The 16,777-nt window shown below is 41.0% G+C and overlaps 1 protein-coding gene across 1 annotated transcript in view; it reads right to left on the bottom strand.

The window, feature by feature from the left end:
- SPTBN1 (spectrin beta, non-erythrocytic 1) overlaps positions 1 to 16,777 on the bottom strand; it is a 2,377,138-nt gene that overhangs the window by 2,359,207 nt on the left and 1,154 nt on the right. The window lies entirely within an intron of this gene.

Genomic DNA, 16,777 nt, shown 5'->3' with positions numbered 1-16,777 from the left:
GCAACTACGAATACTACAATGGGTCTTCCCCTGAAAAGAGGAAAACAGGTGGGAATAAATAGGTCAGCAAAATGTACATTAAAATAACTCAACCACTTTTTGTTCCTCTTGAACTATACAAAACGAAGAGTATCCAGGGACATCTCTAAAGCTGACGTTTTGCATAAAATATTCTCATGGACCAACTCAACCATATGGCGGGCCTACACGCCCTGGTAGAAGTCACATAAATAAGGGATCATTAACTTTTCTGAGCCCTATTCAGATACATGCTGCATGAATTTTGCCCTTCCCGCACACTACCTCCAAAGCTACAAAGTCATCTATTTTAATCTAAGAGACAAGGATGCAGAAATGATTATTCATCCACCTACAACATGTAATCTCCTTTTGGCCAATGTAACTCTCCATGTCACAAATGCAAGATCACTGCCATCTAATATGATAGTACTAGCATTAACCATGGGGGCAAAAAATAAAGACTTGGCAAAAAAAATTTGACTATTTAGCACTACAAGAATCAATGGCAATCATGCTCATCACCATGAAAGCAGCTTTGAAACAGGCAATCATAATTTAGCATTAGCGACATCTGCGCCACCAATTACAGCATAAAAGGAGTCACCATTATCGAAATACTCAATTTGCTGTAATCCTTAACACCATTCTTACAAGTTTATTGTAAATATAAAAGAGGGACATGCAAAATGCAACTGATTAGGACAAGTGAACTTCTGAATACATTTTACAACAGCCTCAAAATAGAAATGCGATGTGCAAGAGGTGTGCGTTTGTTAAAGATGGAGAGGGGCTCATGGCAGCAGTCCACACTTGCTAATCACGAAGCCATATTTAAACTGACTGTGAAGTGTTCTGTGCCACCTGGAAGGCTAGAGGAAAACCGTGCAAGCTTAACATCTAAAAAAAAATAACTCGGATGCTATTCACATGCAGGTACGTTCCATTAAACATAAAAGAAGGCCTCACTTAGTTTTAAATGATCAATCCTAGTTATTCAAAGGCATCTCTTGGCTTGCTGCAATAATCCTAGTAATCTGTAGAGTTCTAAGGCAGGTGATGGCAAAACTAATGGAAGTCAGAATGAATTACTGGGAAAAAAACGGCCATCAGACAAGCTTAACAGGTGATATCTGTGAAGCTCAAGGAGGCCATAGAGAGTTAAAACAGAACTCAGCAGCTCTCTAAAAGATTTGAACATTCTACCACAAAGTAAATCAACAGCTGTTTTGTGCCTTCAGGACTAGCATGTATACTCACGAGAGTTGGGAATGATGGATTTGCAACAACTCAACTGCTCTGTAGAACATGCATTCTTAAAAAAAGTCCCCTTACAACAAAAACTGACAGCCAGTGTAGTTTCTCAAGAAATGCCATGTTCCCTTTCTAAGCAGACAGCATAGTTCTAGCAAACCAAAACCTGAAGGGCCTGGTACCAGGAAAGTGTGTAACTATAAAAGAGCTACAATAAATCCTGTATCATTTTATGATACAATTTAATTAGATTCAGAAATAGCACAGACACCCTTTAATGATTGTACTATTAGGAAGGGTGTTTTTTTTTCTCTCTCCAGCAAATCAGAACTACAATCCATTTCTCTTTGCGTGGTGGTGCTGCTGCTGTAGCGTTGTCGCCTCACAGTAAGACGCTGTTCGGTTCGATTCTCAGCTAGAGCTTCTTCTGCGTGGAGACATGCGTGAATGGGCGTACCTGCGTTGAAGGTTGTGCGTCAGGGCTGGTAACGCGGCACGTAAAAATCAACTACCAATCATTAGCGGACCGGAGTTACTGCTGTGGCGACCCCTAACCGGGAAAAGCCGAAAGACTTAACAAGAACAACTGCATTAACTTGAGAAACACTTCTAGTAATGAAAGAGTCTGCCTACAAGAAATAAGACCATGATAGTTTTTTGACCTACTAAGGCATTACTAGATAAAAGTACATAAATCAATGAAGATGTGTGCGGCATGGAACTTGAAACCTAAGGAAATTACAAGGCACTGGAGAGAATACTTTTCACCACAATGTTTTTGATACATGAGTGATGACTTGGACTGTACAAGAGGTGCATGAGGATATGTCAAATCCATGAAGGTGAGCTTTATTTCAAATTATTTTTTGAATCCTCAGGCACTCTGACCATCTGTCTGCCTACTGGAGCTTTCTCAGTTCCACAGACCCCCCCCCACCACCACCACCACCACCAACAAGCCACCAGAATGAACGAGTAAAACTCTAAAATAGACTCAACTGTCTTCAAGATGGAGAAACTACACATCAGCTCTAGTGCAATGTCCTCTTCACTGACAATTTATCTAGGTTGTCATAATTCCCAACCTTTCAATGGTTGAAAAGTGCCTGGTGACTACAGCAACTTCATTTTATACAACCTCCTCAGCCACAGTGTGAAAGTTGCATAATTTAAACACATGCTGTCAAACCCTTTCATCTGCTTCACCAGACCACCATCAAGCCACAGTTGTGCAGTATCTAACAATGCCTCCTTGGCCCCAAGCTGGGAAGCTAATGTCTGCCACTCACTCCCATCCTCCTTGGCTTAGTCCTTCAGTGCGTGGGTGACTAACCAAACTCAAGTAATCTGGGACACAGCCATGGCTTTATTGGTCAATCTGTCATCACTACAGACTTGGATACAAACAAAAATTTCAATATGTACTACTAACACAGGTCTAAGTAGTTGGCCACAAGTCAGACATAAAGGACAAATAAACTCAGCAGCAGGAAGCCAGCTCACCTTTCTGGAGGGAGGGTGGGGTGGGGGTGACTTTATTGTTCTTAAACCCTCTTGAGGTATGTTTGTAGAGTACTTCACATCCACAGGCATGATGGATATGTGGAAGCAAACTAGGTTATGGAAAGAGAATTAGACGCATTAATGAAATCTGCCCTCCATGAAGGAATGAGAACCACATTTCTTTCAATAATAAATAGAGAGCGGTCAGAGAAAGTAGGGGATTCAGGGTTAAGAATAAACAGCCAGGGAATTGTTATGGCTAGGCTTATATAGGCCTTAGGGCCGATAGCCTAGTACCAACCTATGAACCTATAAGAAAAAAAAATATGAAGAAAGCAGGTTAATAACTTACACACCAACATTATACTAACTGATGATTTGAAGGGAACGCATGCAGTAGGAAAAGAAAGTCAAGAGTTTGAAAGAAAATACTTTATCTTTGGCTCAACTCTGTTGCCTTATCTGGACTGAGGGCAGGCAAATCAAACATATAGAATTAAATCAGTGCCCTACACAGATACAGAGTTCCAAGTAAATGAGCAGTCTAAAGATACAGCTCTTTTTTTCTTGGGCAAGGGGGAGGATCACAGCATAAGGCTCTAGAGGTTCTTCTCATACACTTGCACTTCACGTAAGAAGAGATATTAATAAGGGGGAAAAAAAGATTCACTACCCTCTTAGTATATCAACATTCTGTCACTAGCCTCTCTGCAGCTTCCTTTTTCTCTTACTATTACCTTCTTTCATCTATTCCAAGCATTAATGAACCTCTATTTTCATCTACAATTACAAGCATACGTGCAGGTAAAGATTACAAATGGGGCACAACTGCATTACTGTCATTTGTTTATGAAGCCACAAAATCCTTGCAGCTTCACAAATGAATGTCGATATTACATTTTTAGATGGAGGCAGAAGCTCAGTGTACAATAGTAACCATACCATGGAACTTGTTACAGTTGTAGCTGCTAAAGTTACAAAAGACATTTTTTAATTTGTTTTTGCGATTCTCAACATGGGATGAGAAAAAACGTTTTTGGTCTTTTGCAATGTGTCCCCTGCCGTTTGTTAATGGCCATCTCAACACAGCATTTCAGTTAAAAAAACAAAAAACAAAAAAACAAAAGAAACCTAGAGTATCTTTTAAGTTATTTCCCTTGCCTCAGATTATGACAGTCCTACTATCTTTCCAATTATTCAAGTTGACTGTTGTTTTTGAAAAAAGAAGTGTTCTCTGGCTGCATGGAAGAGGTAAATCTACACTATGTTTTTCATAGTCACCTCTCACAATTTAAACCCAGTGACTGTCTTAAGGTAAACAAAGAATAAAACTAATCACAGATATAAAATTAAAACCTTTTCCAGTTAGCAGTTAAAGTCTTCATATGAAAAACAGGAATCAGTTATACTGCAACACTATACAAACTGGCAAATCCTGAAATTTTACCTAATGAAGTAGTTATCCCTGTAAATGTAGAAAATTAAAATTATAACATGTAAATCTGGTCTCTAGACGACTGTCACTGTTTAAGTAACATTCCCACCTCATGTGCAAAAATGTGAAAAAAAGGGTTGTGGATGTGTAGATGGATGGAATACTGAAGATTACCTAAAGTTGTCTTCTGTCATTCACAGATAACTGAACAAAAATGTAACACAGAGGTACAAAAGGAAGGGGAAACATAATAGAAAACCAGGTGTGGCAAAACAGGGCACTTTTTATGGGGATTATGCATGGAGTCAGAGGCAAAAAGACTGATAGAAGGTGTGATAAGGAAACAAGAGGAGGAAAGATTGGGAAGGGCAGGCAATAGGGATACAAAGACAACAGTGCAAAACTGGGGTGGATGTGTACACACTGACAAGGTTTGGATAAAGATGAAAAGAAGATGGACAAATGGTGAGAAGGAGGAATAAATAATGCGCAAGGGTGGGTTGCAGCGCAAGATAATGGGGGTACACCTGGCTGGGGACATGCTGGGGGCTATGGGCAGTATGCTGGTTGTCGACTGGTCCAGAAAGGTGTTAATATGGCCAATAAGATGGTTGAGAGGAGTCAGAGTGGCTGGTGACAAGGGCCACACCCACCTCCAGCAGCCCAACTGAGCTTCTACTGATGTCCTACAACAGGCACTCAGGACCGATAGACATCACTTGTTGATGAAGAAAGAGCTCACCAACCACTACAGGACCATGTCTGGGAGACACTGGTCCAGGACATCAGTGCTGTTGGTGGGTAGAACTGCACAACACAGTAACGATAGAGGCATGTCACAGATAGATGGGACAGGCCTGGAAAGAAGCATGCAGCGTAGCATACAGCATTTACCTGCAGACTGGTCATTTCCCACTGCAAACCTGATGAAGAGTTCCTAGCGTCTCCACACAGAGATGAAGGCATAGGTAGCACTCCTGGAAGAGTGAACACAGGTCAGGGAATTGCTAGCCTTCAAGCTTTTCAGGATGGAGATGCACCAGGATGGTAACAATAACAAATGTGTATAAAGTAAAAATGAACACAGTGTGTGAAGGTAAGCCACATTTATCAATGCATACGTTTCACACAGGTACGCCAAATGTGGATGCACAGCAGTGGTGGCAATGATGCGAGTCTGTTTTACGTCTGCACATCTGCATACTCTGTACCACTGCGTGCAGAAACAAAAACGGCCTCACATTTAGCATTCAGCTTCCCTTAAGTCTTGAAATGTATAATCACAGGCTGAACCACTGCTACAATGACACCCATACAGGCTGGATCAAGGCAATGGACTGAGGTCGGCACCTATGTAGGGCATGACAATGATGCTGAGACACAGACTGAGTTATAATCAGATGACACACAGGCACTGTCACTCTCCCTCCTGGGTGATGCTCCACCCACTGTCCATACTAAAAAGGTACTGCCTCACAAACACCTAAGCTGAAGCTTATACAATCTGAATGCTTACTATCCCTGTTGAGAGGTTTCCAGTGGGGACATATTCATTGAATGGACACTGGCACTGTCCCATGTCACAGCCAGCACCTCATATGCAGGCAGTCTAGGGCAGAGGTCAACAGAGGTGCACGGCTACCATCCAGGCATAGTTTACTGCCAAGGCCATGGAGACTGTGTACAATGAAATGCTAGATCTCAAGGGTTATGGTGTTTCACACTTCTGCCATATTCACTTCCATACAGATAGGAAGTACTACCATCACTGCCCTCTCTAACAGTATTGTCAGTGTTTAGGGTGGATATGTACATAATCTACTAGGACTTGAATGCCATCACAGGGTATACAGTCTGCTCCTGCAAGTTTAGGGCTATCTTAAGCCACAATCCTGCGTCATGAGTGGAGGATATTGCCAACCTTCAGAGACTCCACGAGTGTCCTGTTTCCTCAACAGAGCAACATTCTGCTCACATGGAGAGCAACTTTGCCATATCAAGCCAATGGAGTGGCCTCAGATCACAGTAAAACAGCGGCACCCCCACTGAGTTATGGTATCACAGTGTCAAACCCTCCATGTCACAAGAGGACATTGTAGCATCCCTTGCCATAAGGCCATGAGAGTATCAATTTCTAGTCATAGTCTGCAACATCCTCCACAGTAACAGAAGAGGTTTTGTATGACACACACTGCCCATCCAAACAAACCCCGTTTCCACCTTCAGGCCTGTACTACCTCCACAGAGTGTTCCTTGCCACAAAACACTGATGCCTGCCACTGGTCCCATACTGCTGCCCATCCAAACAATCCCCCGTTTCCACCTTCAGGCCTGTACTACCTCCACAGAGTGTTCCTTGCCACAAAACACTGATGTATGCCACTGGTCCCATACTGCCATCCCCTCCTGGAGGATGTGTAGGACATACAGAACACCTAACCACAACCCTTCCCTCCATCTCCACTGTCAGTGACAGTCACCCACCCAGGTTATGACTTGAGCCACTTTGCCAAAAGACCCCTCCGCTGTCTCCTCTGCCAGTGATATGGTCACCCACCCACCCAAGTTGCATCAGTCACACAACACTGTGCCTCGACACTTATGTAAATGATAACGACTGTGACCCACTCCACCCTCCCTCCAGTGGGGTCAGTCTGGAAATGTTTGGTGTTCAGTGCGACTCCACCATGCAACTGACACTAAATACATATTTGCTGTGTGTAATACCTCACTGTCACTGTGTGCTCATCATCGGCACATATAGCCTGACTAGATGCAACTGCTTTACCTACACTGTAGTGTACTGTCAATTATTGTCTTGGGGGGTGGAAATACAGTCTTGGGTTCATTGCTGACACTGGCGTGTTAACTGTGGCAGGAGCTGCTGTAGCAAGTCTGAAGGGTCCCTGGATCATGACTGGTCAGAATGCTTCATAGTAAATCAAATTATGTACAAGTCATCATTTATGTTTATTTATTTACTTAACATTTGTTAACCAGGAAAGTCTGATTTGGAACAAAGCCAATTTTCAGCGGAGGCCCTGGGAGAAACAAAACCGGAGCACCCGGAGAAAACCCACACGAACGCAGGGAGGACATGCAGACTCCGCAAAGAAGGCACTCCAGCTGAGAATCGAACCGGAGAGCCTCTTGCTGTGAGGCAACAATGCTACCACTGCACTGTCCATCATGCTACATTCATATGGAGGGCTGTGGCAGGGGAGCACTGCATGACTGATCAAAATGCTTCCTAGTAAATCATATTACGTACAAACATACTGCAGGCTGTAGCAGGGCCGTACTGCAGTGCTTTGCAGGCCTCGCTGATCTACACAGACATGGGACACAGCCTTCAGCTGTTTGTGTAGGAGTGGTGTTACACAGCAGTTCCCAAGCACCATTTTCCTCACTCTTAAATAGTGTTAGTAGGTTCTATGTATCACAACATACCTGCATGTGATCAACTTCTGGATCTACTTTTTATGCTCAAAAGCCCAAATACAAACTACTCTTATTATTTTCGCAAGATGAAAATAATGAAAACTAAAACCCTAAACTGTGAATTTTTCCCAGGGCAAGTAAATACTTGCCCAAAACTTCACGAAAACACACTGTACACTCTGAAACCCACCAAGGTGGGGGCATCCCTTCAACTATATATACAAACTCCAGGATCGCACTATAGTGGAGAAAAGGGCACATTTCCCCACAATGGGCAAGTGTTTACTTGTCCTTGAAAAAAACTGCACAGTTCGGGATTTCAGTTTTTGTTATTTTTGTCTCACAAAAATAACATTTGAGTATATGGGCTTTCGACCTAAGTACTCCCCACCTTCCACACAACAGCAGCATGCTGTGCACTAGTCAAGTTGACTATGAAGACCCACTACACTGAAAGACTTTTTAAAGCTTCACTCAGCACAGCTTAAGGCCAGTGGCTCACTGCAGTGTTAGAAATGAATGCCAAAACAGACCATTAGATTTATTACACCCCGCATCCCACATCATAAAGGCATAAAGTGCACAGTGACTTTATTTCATGTTTTTCCTGGAATCTCATCATTCGGTTCTTGGGCACATATTCCAAAGCACCAAGACTGATACAGCAGAACTATAAAGACAACTGAAATATGGCAAATAAATACCCACTAGCTGGGTGGACTTTCATAGTATGTTTGAACACTGGACATGGACAAGCAGCTTATTTAGCGCTTCTGTTAAGACCCCGGAACATAGTTCCAAACAACATTTTCAAGCTGAAATGTAATAAAAGTGGCTTGCACTCATTACAAAGCTTTAAAATATACTAATACTAGCCAATAATCAGTGACCTGTACAAATCACATTGCTTTATTAAGACTGTAAAAAATCTGAGATATAACACTTCACAGAAGATATGACAAAACAGAAGTGTGAAATTCATAAAATAGCTAATCTGGGCAGAAAAACAGCAATAACTTCAAAACAGAAAACTTTTCAGCATATTTATTATGTGGAACTCGGAGGTGGAGTAAAGGTAAGGAGAAAAAATTGACAATCAAGTGATGCCACTAAAAATGGTTTTCCATTTATACCTATTTATCCTAGAGAAGGGACGTTAGCAGTTTCAAATGTAAAGCAGAAAGCTAAATAAAAAAAAGGGTGAAACATACCACAAAGTCAGAATGAATAAATATAAAACCAGGGAGAAAAAAGTGCATTTAAAAAGAAAAAGACAGAGCATAACACTTATTCTGTCAGCAATGGACCACAACAGACCAAAAGAAAAAAAAATAACTCACAAGTAAGAAGCACCAGCTGTTAAGCCAACAAGAGTGATAGTCTGGGGAGCAAAAACAAAAGGAGTCTTTCAAGGCTTCATTAAGTTTACAGCTCATCCATACAAGATGAAAAGAAAAGTAGTAATCCATGAGAAGAACTGGAGACCGTACACCTGGCATCATTAATTAAATGACCAATACAAGTCGGCTCACTAGACTTGTGGTTGCATTTCTGAGTGCGCTGGTGATGCATGCTCGGTAACTAATAGCAGAAAAGGCTCTTCTTCTTCTGTTGGTAGAGAGAGAGGGCAGAAGGAATGACAAAGTTGCCACTATCTGATCAAAGTCAATGTGCGGTTCCACACATGATCCTCAGCTTAAACAGAATGGAGGAACTTGCAGGCACCCTGGGCACAGTGCAAGGGACTGAATACATGTTGCTGTTTGCTGAAAATCCGCAAAGTAGAATAAGATTATCGATATACCCTGCTACCATTTCAAGAACCATTTGAAACAGAAGCTTTAACTTAGTTTCGATCTTCATGAATTGTTGATGATCAGATCTATGCAAAAGATCCCGCCTACTGAGAAAGGGTAGGTGAAGTTCCCCAATGCCCTGGATAAACTAATCCCCCTACCAGTCAGTATAAATACAACCTAGGATCTTCCCCAAAAAGAGGCTGCTGGCCTAGCAAGAGTAACCTGGTCAACAAAGAATAAATACATACATGCATACATCAACAATAATATTAAAAACCTAACTAAAATATCTAATACATGTGCACACACACACACACACACATATATATGTATGTATAGGGAATTATTCATTTTAAAAATCTTTCAGAATGTTTGTGTATTTTAGCAAGCATACGAGATTAAAATCTCATAATACTGAACAATGCTGATACCCATATACTGGAGATCGCAGTACAGCTTGTAATGGGTAATTGTTCTTTCTCCATCACAGTGCAATTCAACAGTTGGTATACAAAAGTTACAAGAGGTATGGGGGGACCAGAGATGCTTGTCCCCTGCAAAAATGATGATTTTCTTTTTTTGTTTGTTTTTCAGCATTTAGAGAGTTCTGATCTTTTGGCATTTGAGTATTGATTGTATGTCACAGATATGTATACACATAAACACAGATATATTTACACACACACCTTCTCTAGTAAGCCTTCTGACTTGACATCACCAAAGAAAAACATACTCTAGTCTTTACTCCACGGGGTCACATCCTTTTGAAATATTGCAAATGCCTCTACTAGAAACCCAACCTCCTCCCACTGCTGTCCTTTGTACTGTTGCAACTATTTCTGGCTGCAAACTACAGAAATGTTAAGCTAAAATGGCACACATACTGTTCAGCACAGATTGCTGTAAGCCACTTATTCCATAAAAAGACAAAAGGTCTACATGTTTGTCCTCTGATTTAAGATACAATGGCTAATCCACATTTTTATAAGTAAAAGGCTAAAAAAATTGTATTTTTGTAATTCTGTCAAGCTGTGTTTGTTAGACAAGTCAGTGCAGCAACACATCAACTTGAAGTATTCTCAATAAGTCTGGCTTAATCACAGGAAGGAAGATTAATGCATACATCTGCCAATCATTTTGTGTAAAGGCTAAAATTAATTACCTTATGTACAGAGCAAACTCCTTTAAGCAGCATAGGGAGGAGGCAGACTAAAATTTATTTTCCAGATTTTCACCAGTGAGAAGAAAAAAAAAAAGTATAAAACAATTATGCAACTTTGCTTTTGGGTCCGCCAAGCCTGCCATGCTTCAATCACTGCTATCACCCTCCTGCAGGGGGAGATGAAGTAAGAAATCTAAACATACAGGAGAGCAGAAACAGTGGACACTGTTTTTGTGAATTACTGGGACAATGTCGGATAACCTCAATGTGCAGAGTTGGTAACAGTACTTGCAGCCCTTGTAAGCTGCCATGACCACTGAACAAGTAACTGGATGCTAATGGAAGTGGCAGAGAGCGAGAGAGAGAGACAGACTGATCAGCAGTGGGCTGCCTGCCTTACCCAATAAGAAGAGAGATATGGCAGCATGACAACATCTGGCTTTACTCCGTGATCACAGAAGGTAGCAAGCAGCAACACAAAAAAGCTACACAAAGTCACTCATATTCCTACAGCATGTCATTAAGAGAATTGTGTGACATTTTCTTGTCTGCATCAGAGTGTGCTTTCTCCAGACAAGTGCTTTCATTAATTCTACTATTTTTTACATCCAGTACCTCTATCGTAAAGCTGAAAAGGATGACTAACTTTACCAAAGCAAAAGTCTCTTACATTCCACCAAATCTGCACTAATGTATCTTCAGACTGCACTGCATGTGCTTGCACTTCTATTTCAACTGAAGGCACTACAACCATTTGAGTGACTTAAATGCTCCAGAGGTATCTGAAAATGCAAAGTCCACATCCCCAGCCTCTTTAATACAGGATACTGAAGGTCTTACAAATGTTTTTGGATTTCTTATATAGTCTCCATGTCAGTTTAACTACCAAGAAAAAAGCAAACACAGATAAGACTTGCTTGACAAGTACTCCTGTGTGCATGGATAACGGATAACCCATACATAACAACCTCAGTGGAAAGTCAAAGGAAACACTTTTTTAAATGGCCAGTGCTCATTTAATGGGTTTACGATTATTGACTTGGAAAATTAATTAAAAACAAATGCAGCATAATTTGATGTTGTCAAAACCTGTTACAAGTGGCGTTCCCCAGGGCTCAGTCCTAGGACCCATCCTGTTCGGCATATACTTCTCAGAGGTACAGGCAATCACAGGAGGACTATGGCTCACCAAGTTCGCAGACGACTGCAAACTAGGGGCTATAACTGACTCTCCGGCTGACACAGACATCCTCCAAAAGGGTCTCACTGAGACAGATATCTGGTATCAAAACCATGGTCTCAAGCTAAATGCCAAAAAGTGCGTAGTCATCCCCTTTGGAAAAAACAAAGTACCCACAAACTACCACATAGATGGCAGTCCCCTAAATACGGAAGATGTAATAAGGGATCTGGGGACCCAAGTAGACAGTAACCTCTCCTTTGATAATCACATTGCCAAAGTGGTTAGAAAATCCTTCTATGTGGCCCACCTAATCACAAAAGGGTTTGCATCCAGATCGAATGGGCCCCTCTACGCATCACTCATCAGACCCATCATAGGAGTACAATGCCCCATTTGGGAAGTACCTTACAAGACACCTGCAACAACTGGAAAGACCACAGAAGTTCCTCACCAAGAGGATCACTGGCCTCAAGCAGATGCCCTATGCAGCTCAACTGAAGAAACTTCAGGTGTACTCGGTTGCATACTGCCTACTCATAGGTGATCTCTGTCTGACATACAAGGCCATGTCCAACCCAGAATTGATAGACATGCTCCACATAAAGAAAACCATATCCCCATGAGCCATATCATCCCCACCAGCCATATGCTCCAGGGATCTGAACCTCACCACAATAATAAATAGGACATGCTGGAAGGATAGATTCCTGTCCCAGAGACTTCCCATGCTCTGGAACAAGATTCCAATCTACATTAGGCAGAGCTCCTCGCTAACCCTCTTCAAGAGAAACCTTGACGAGTGGATGGGAAACAGAAAGTTTATCTCAGGGATCACTTCAATGGCTCTGCTGGACAGAGGCACAGGGAACTAATCTAAGGGGGTGGCGAAAGCCAACACATTCAGGCTAGCCTTATAAATGCCTTCGGGCAGATAGCCTAGTACCTATCTATGAACCTATGATGTGCTTTCTTTTCACAACTGAAGTATTATCCGACTACAACAATTCTGTCACTTTCTATACAGTCTCAGTGTGTAACAGTTTTGTTCTTTTACTTTTAAACAAATGATGTTATCACACAGTTTGCAAGGAGGGTGCATATGACCCTTAATTTTTTTCATTTGGTTCTTAGTTTAAGTGTTACAAATGCAAATCAAAGGGACTCCGCTACAGAAAACATTAGGAAAAAAACGGTGCTATTATTTTTTTCATGGATAGGGGAGCTAGAACTTGAAAATAATATCGCAGATTTTGGCCCACTATGCAGTTGAAGATGAAACCAATTGGGAAGGTCCACCACACCATTTCCCTTCTCTATCAAAACAAGTCACAAGGTAACAAGATAAAGAAAGGCAGGCATTCTGCAAGAAATGCCCATTTCTCTCCCATTTTATTCCAACAGACAATATGTAGTCTGCCTTGGCAGAACCTAAGCAGTCTCAGCTATCCTTCCATTCTTGCTCCTTTATTACGGTATGTGTCCGATATCCTTAGACCTAGTCTACATTCATTAGTACAAAACCTTCCACTTTTAGCTACTGGAAATCTTGTCAGATGCAACACATTCTCTTTCTCTCCATGAAGCAGTACAATGTAGCTCCAAACTCTGCTGTACCACATACCCTTCAGATGTGACACTACAGCTGAAGAGATGGGACAGGTGCAAACAGAAGAAAAGAAGGTAAGGAGAAACGAAAAGCAGAATGAGGCAGAGAGGCTCAGTATAAAGCAGAGGCACAGTGTATGAAATACCAGTGTACTTGCTCCCTCATTAAATATACTTTTGACTCTAAGTTTTTTTTTTTTCATTTCAGCTGTTTTTTTACCCAAACTCCCACTATTTATATGGGAACAGCCCAAAAAGCATCTGTCTGTACTGTCTCAATCAATGGGAAAGTTCACACTTACTGGCATATGAATGGTTATAATTGTGCACCTTCAGTTGTTGTGTCTTTCAGCTTTTCCAGGTTAGGGGTCACCACAGCGGAACTCCGGTCCGCTAATGACTGGCAGTAGATCTTTTACGTGCCGAGTTGCCAGCTCTGACGCACAGCCTTCAACGAAGGTAAGCCCATTCACGCATGTCTCCCCACAGAAGACACTCTAGCTGAGAATCAAACAGGACAACGTCATACTGTGAGGCGACAATGCTACCGCACCACCACCACCGCAGTATAATTGTACACCTTCAGTATATTTCATAAAACATCCCTGAATTTCAGCCATTCAAAATACACTTTCATTCACGTAAAGTGCTGTGAGTGACAAGACAGCAAGAGGTTGTTTTCAAATGCTTAGCAAAGAACAAAGGCTGTGCAATAAAACAGCAAACAATGAAGTGTTAAGGTCTCTAATAAAATGCCAAGTGGTGGCAGAACATTTCTTCAAAGGAGGAACCTAGTTGTAAGGGAGGGGAGCAACTACATCAGCAAATTTCAGAAAAATGCTTGATCTGGAAATGTACATCCACCACGCTTCTGTTATTCTTCCAATATATTACAGTACCCTATAATGGATGCTTTGGTAAAAACACATTAAGTAATATGAATACTAGATCCCCCCCCCCCACCCCCAAGAATAGTAAACACCACCATTTGGACAACATACAGCATGTAGCAACACTAACTGCCTCAAGCAGCAGTAATCACCGATGCAACATACTACGGTCTTTTAAAGACAAACAGCATTATATGGTTATTACAAATAATATAAAAATCACATTCTAAGTAAGTCTATGTACATGCGTTTACTTTCATTCAGCATCAAATTCTATATGAAAAAGAAAAGTGCCATAAGTGGCATTCTGAACAGCAGCATACAGAATGGAGGAAGGAAAAAAAATGTACACCAAGAAGACTTAGCATCTCAGTGCAACATTATGGCCAGCAATCCTACAGGATAGGCCAGATCTTGTTCATATTAACGAACTCCTAGACATTCCCAACTCTGCACAAGTGCAAAGACACGCGCGCGCACACACACACACACACACAAGCTACCCTCTGGAAATATGAACCATGAAAACACTAAACAGAAAAGTATTAATTCCTATTAAATGTTCCCACCATTTGTGAATAAACTATAGTTCATATAATAACTAAACTGTGTCCTTGCATTATAGCATCAATTTGCAAATAGCAAGTTAAGAAACTGCTTGACTTCTATCTACAATGCCCTTTAACAAACAGTAGGATTATAAAAGTAATATTCAGTAACTCTTTGCCAATATGCAGTAATTACCCACTTTAAAAAGGAAACAAATGTGAAAGCAGTATACCCTTCAAGGACGTTAAAGTGAAAGTCTGGGGTTACATTTTCCTGTACACATATTAATCTTAGGGTAACCACCTGTCCCACTTTGTGAGGGACAGTCCCTCTTTGGGCAGTTGTGCCCTGTGAAAAAAAAAATTTCAAAAAATGGCAAATGTCCTGACATTTTAGGACAAAAATATTTCTAAGTTTTCTTTAATAGTTGCATTTTTTTTTATCTGAAACGCCTAAATGTTATATAAGCAACTCAAATGTTACAAGAATAAGCTTTTATTTGGGCAAAACATAAAGTTACATATTTTGTCCTGCAAAATCTGACATTTCTACAAAAAATGTCCCACTTTGGGTATTTGAAAAGGTGGCAATCCTAATTAATCCATATTACAATATTAGCAGACAGGCACTAACTCACTACTCAGCAAAATGTCACTTCTAGTAGTTGCTAGGTTGCAGTGGCTATGCATTCAAGTTAACTACGAGAATCCTGTGAATCCCAGTGAAATTCCATTTTAAGAGCAGTGTACTTGCATGCAACCCTTAGCCAATTTTTTCGCACATGCCCTAAATTCCAACACAATCTCTTTCTAGTGGCAGCCAAATGCAGTGTTGGAAAGTAAATGTCTATGCTGGGAACAGTACTCAATGCATAGATTAGGTCACACATTACAACATAATACTTTGCTTAAAATATGTATACTTTAATTCAAAACCACCACTCTTCCTGAGTATTCATAACAATAGTGAATATGTGGGCAAATAGCCAAGGGAAAAATATAAAACACTTAGCTTATCTTTGCATGGTTTCTTGTAAGTGAAGCAATTTAAACAAAAGACTCCTCAATACATTACAAAGGGCATACATGAAAATGCCAGACTGCTGTAGTCTGGGTATCTCACCTGGCCTTTTACAAGGAATGCAGCCAACTACTGTTTTTAGCAGTTACTTAGAAACATTACCATGATACTTAGAACACAGCACAATACTGCGATTTAACCTGTCGTTTTATTTACTTTATTTCCTTTACAAAACCACCTCAGTTCCCTTCCCACATTACTTGTGACATATTTTGCCTTTCAGAAAATACCCCTCCATCATATTATCACTGCTAAAGAAACAAATGAACACTTTAGTCCCTCTGGGGAAGAGCATTTGGAACAAATTTTTAATGACGTCTCAAAATGTTAATATTCTTTAGATTTATATGCATCCACTAAACACAGTCTTATACTGTAAACATTTCATTAAAGAGTGGGAGCATGTCGTTCTAGTGTCATTTCATCTGCAGCTATGAATCAATGCACACTGCATCCTCCTTAACAAAAAGCCCCAGGATCTCTGTCCTTTATCGGCATATTATACAGCCCACATAGCTTAATCACTTGCACTCTTACACAACTCTAATGACCCCTCCCTAAAGCTGTCAGTTCACTGTAATGTCAAAAGGAAAGTCTTCCCAGCTGCAGGCTGCATTTCCATTTGACCGCATTACAGCTGCATGCAGATCTGCAGGCAAGCACCACTCCTTCATGGCACAACCCCAAGGCCATCAGCGAAAAACAAAACTGCAGACTATGCAGGGAGCCCACTGCCCACCCTCACCATCGAAGGCCATACTATTTTTTAACAACCATCTTAGTCATGATAACAAACGTTGTGCCGCAATACTTGGGAAGAAAAAAATGAATTTCTAAGTGGGTGGGGTCTTAATAACC

This window comes from Protopterus annectens, chromosome 1.part2 (assembly GCF_019279795.1).
Source record: "Protopterus annectens isolate FY-2018-M chromosome 1.part2, PAN1.0, whole genome shotgun sequence".
Lineage (NCBI taxonomy): Eukaryota > Metazoa > Chordata > Ceratodontiformes > Protopteridae > Protopterus > Protopterus annectens.
This window is presented reverse-complemented; position numbering and strand designations above follow the sequence as displayed.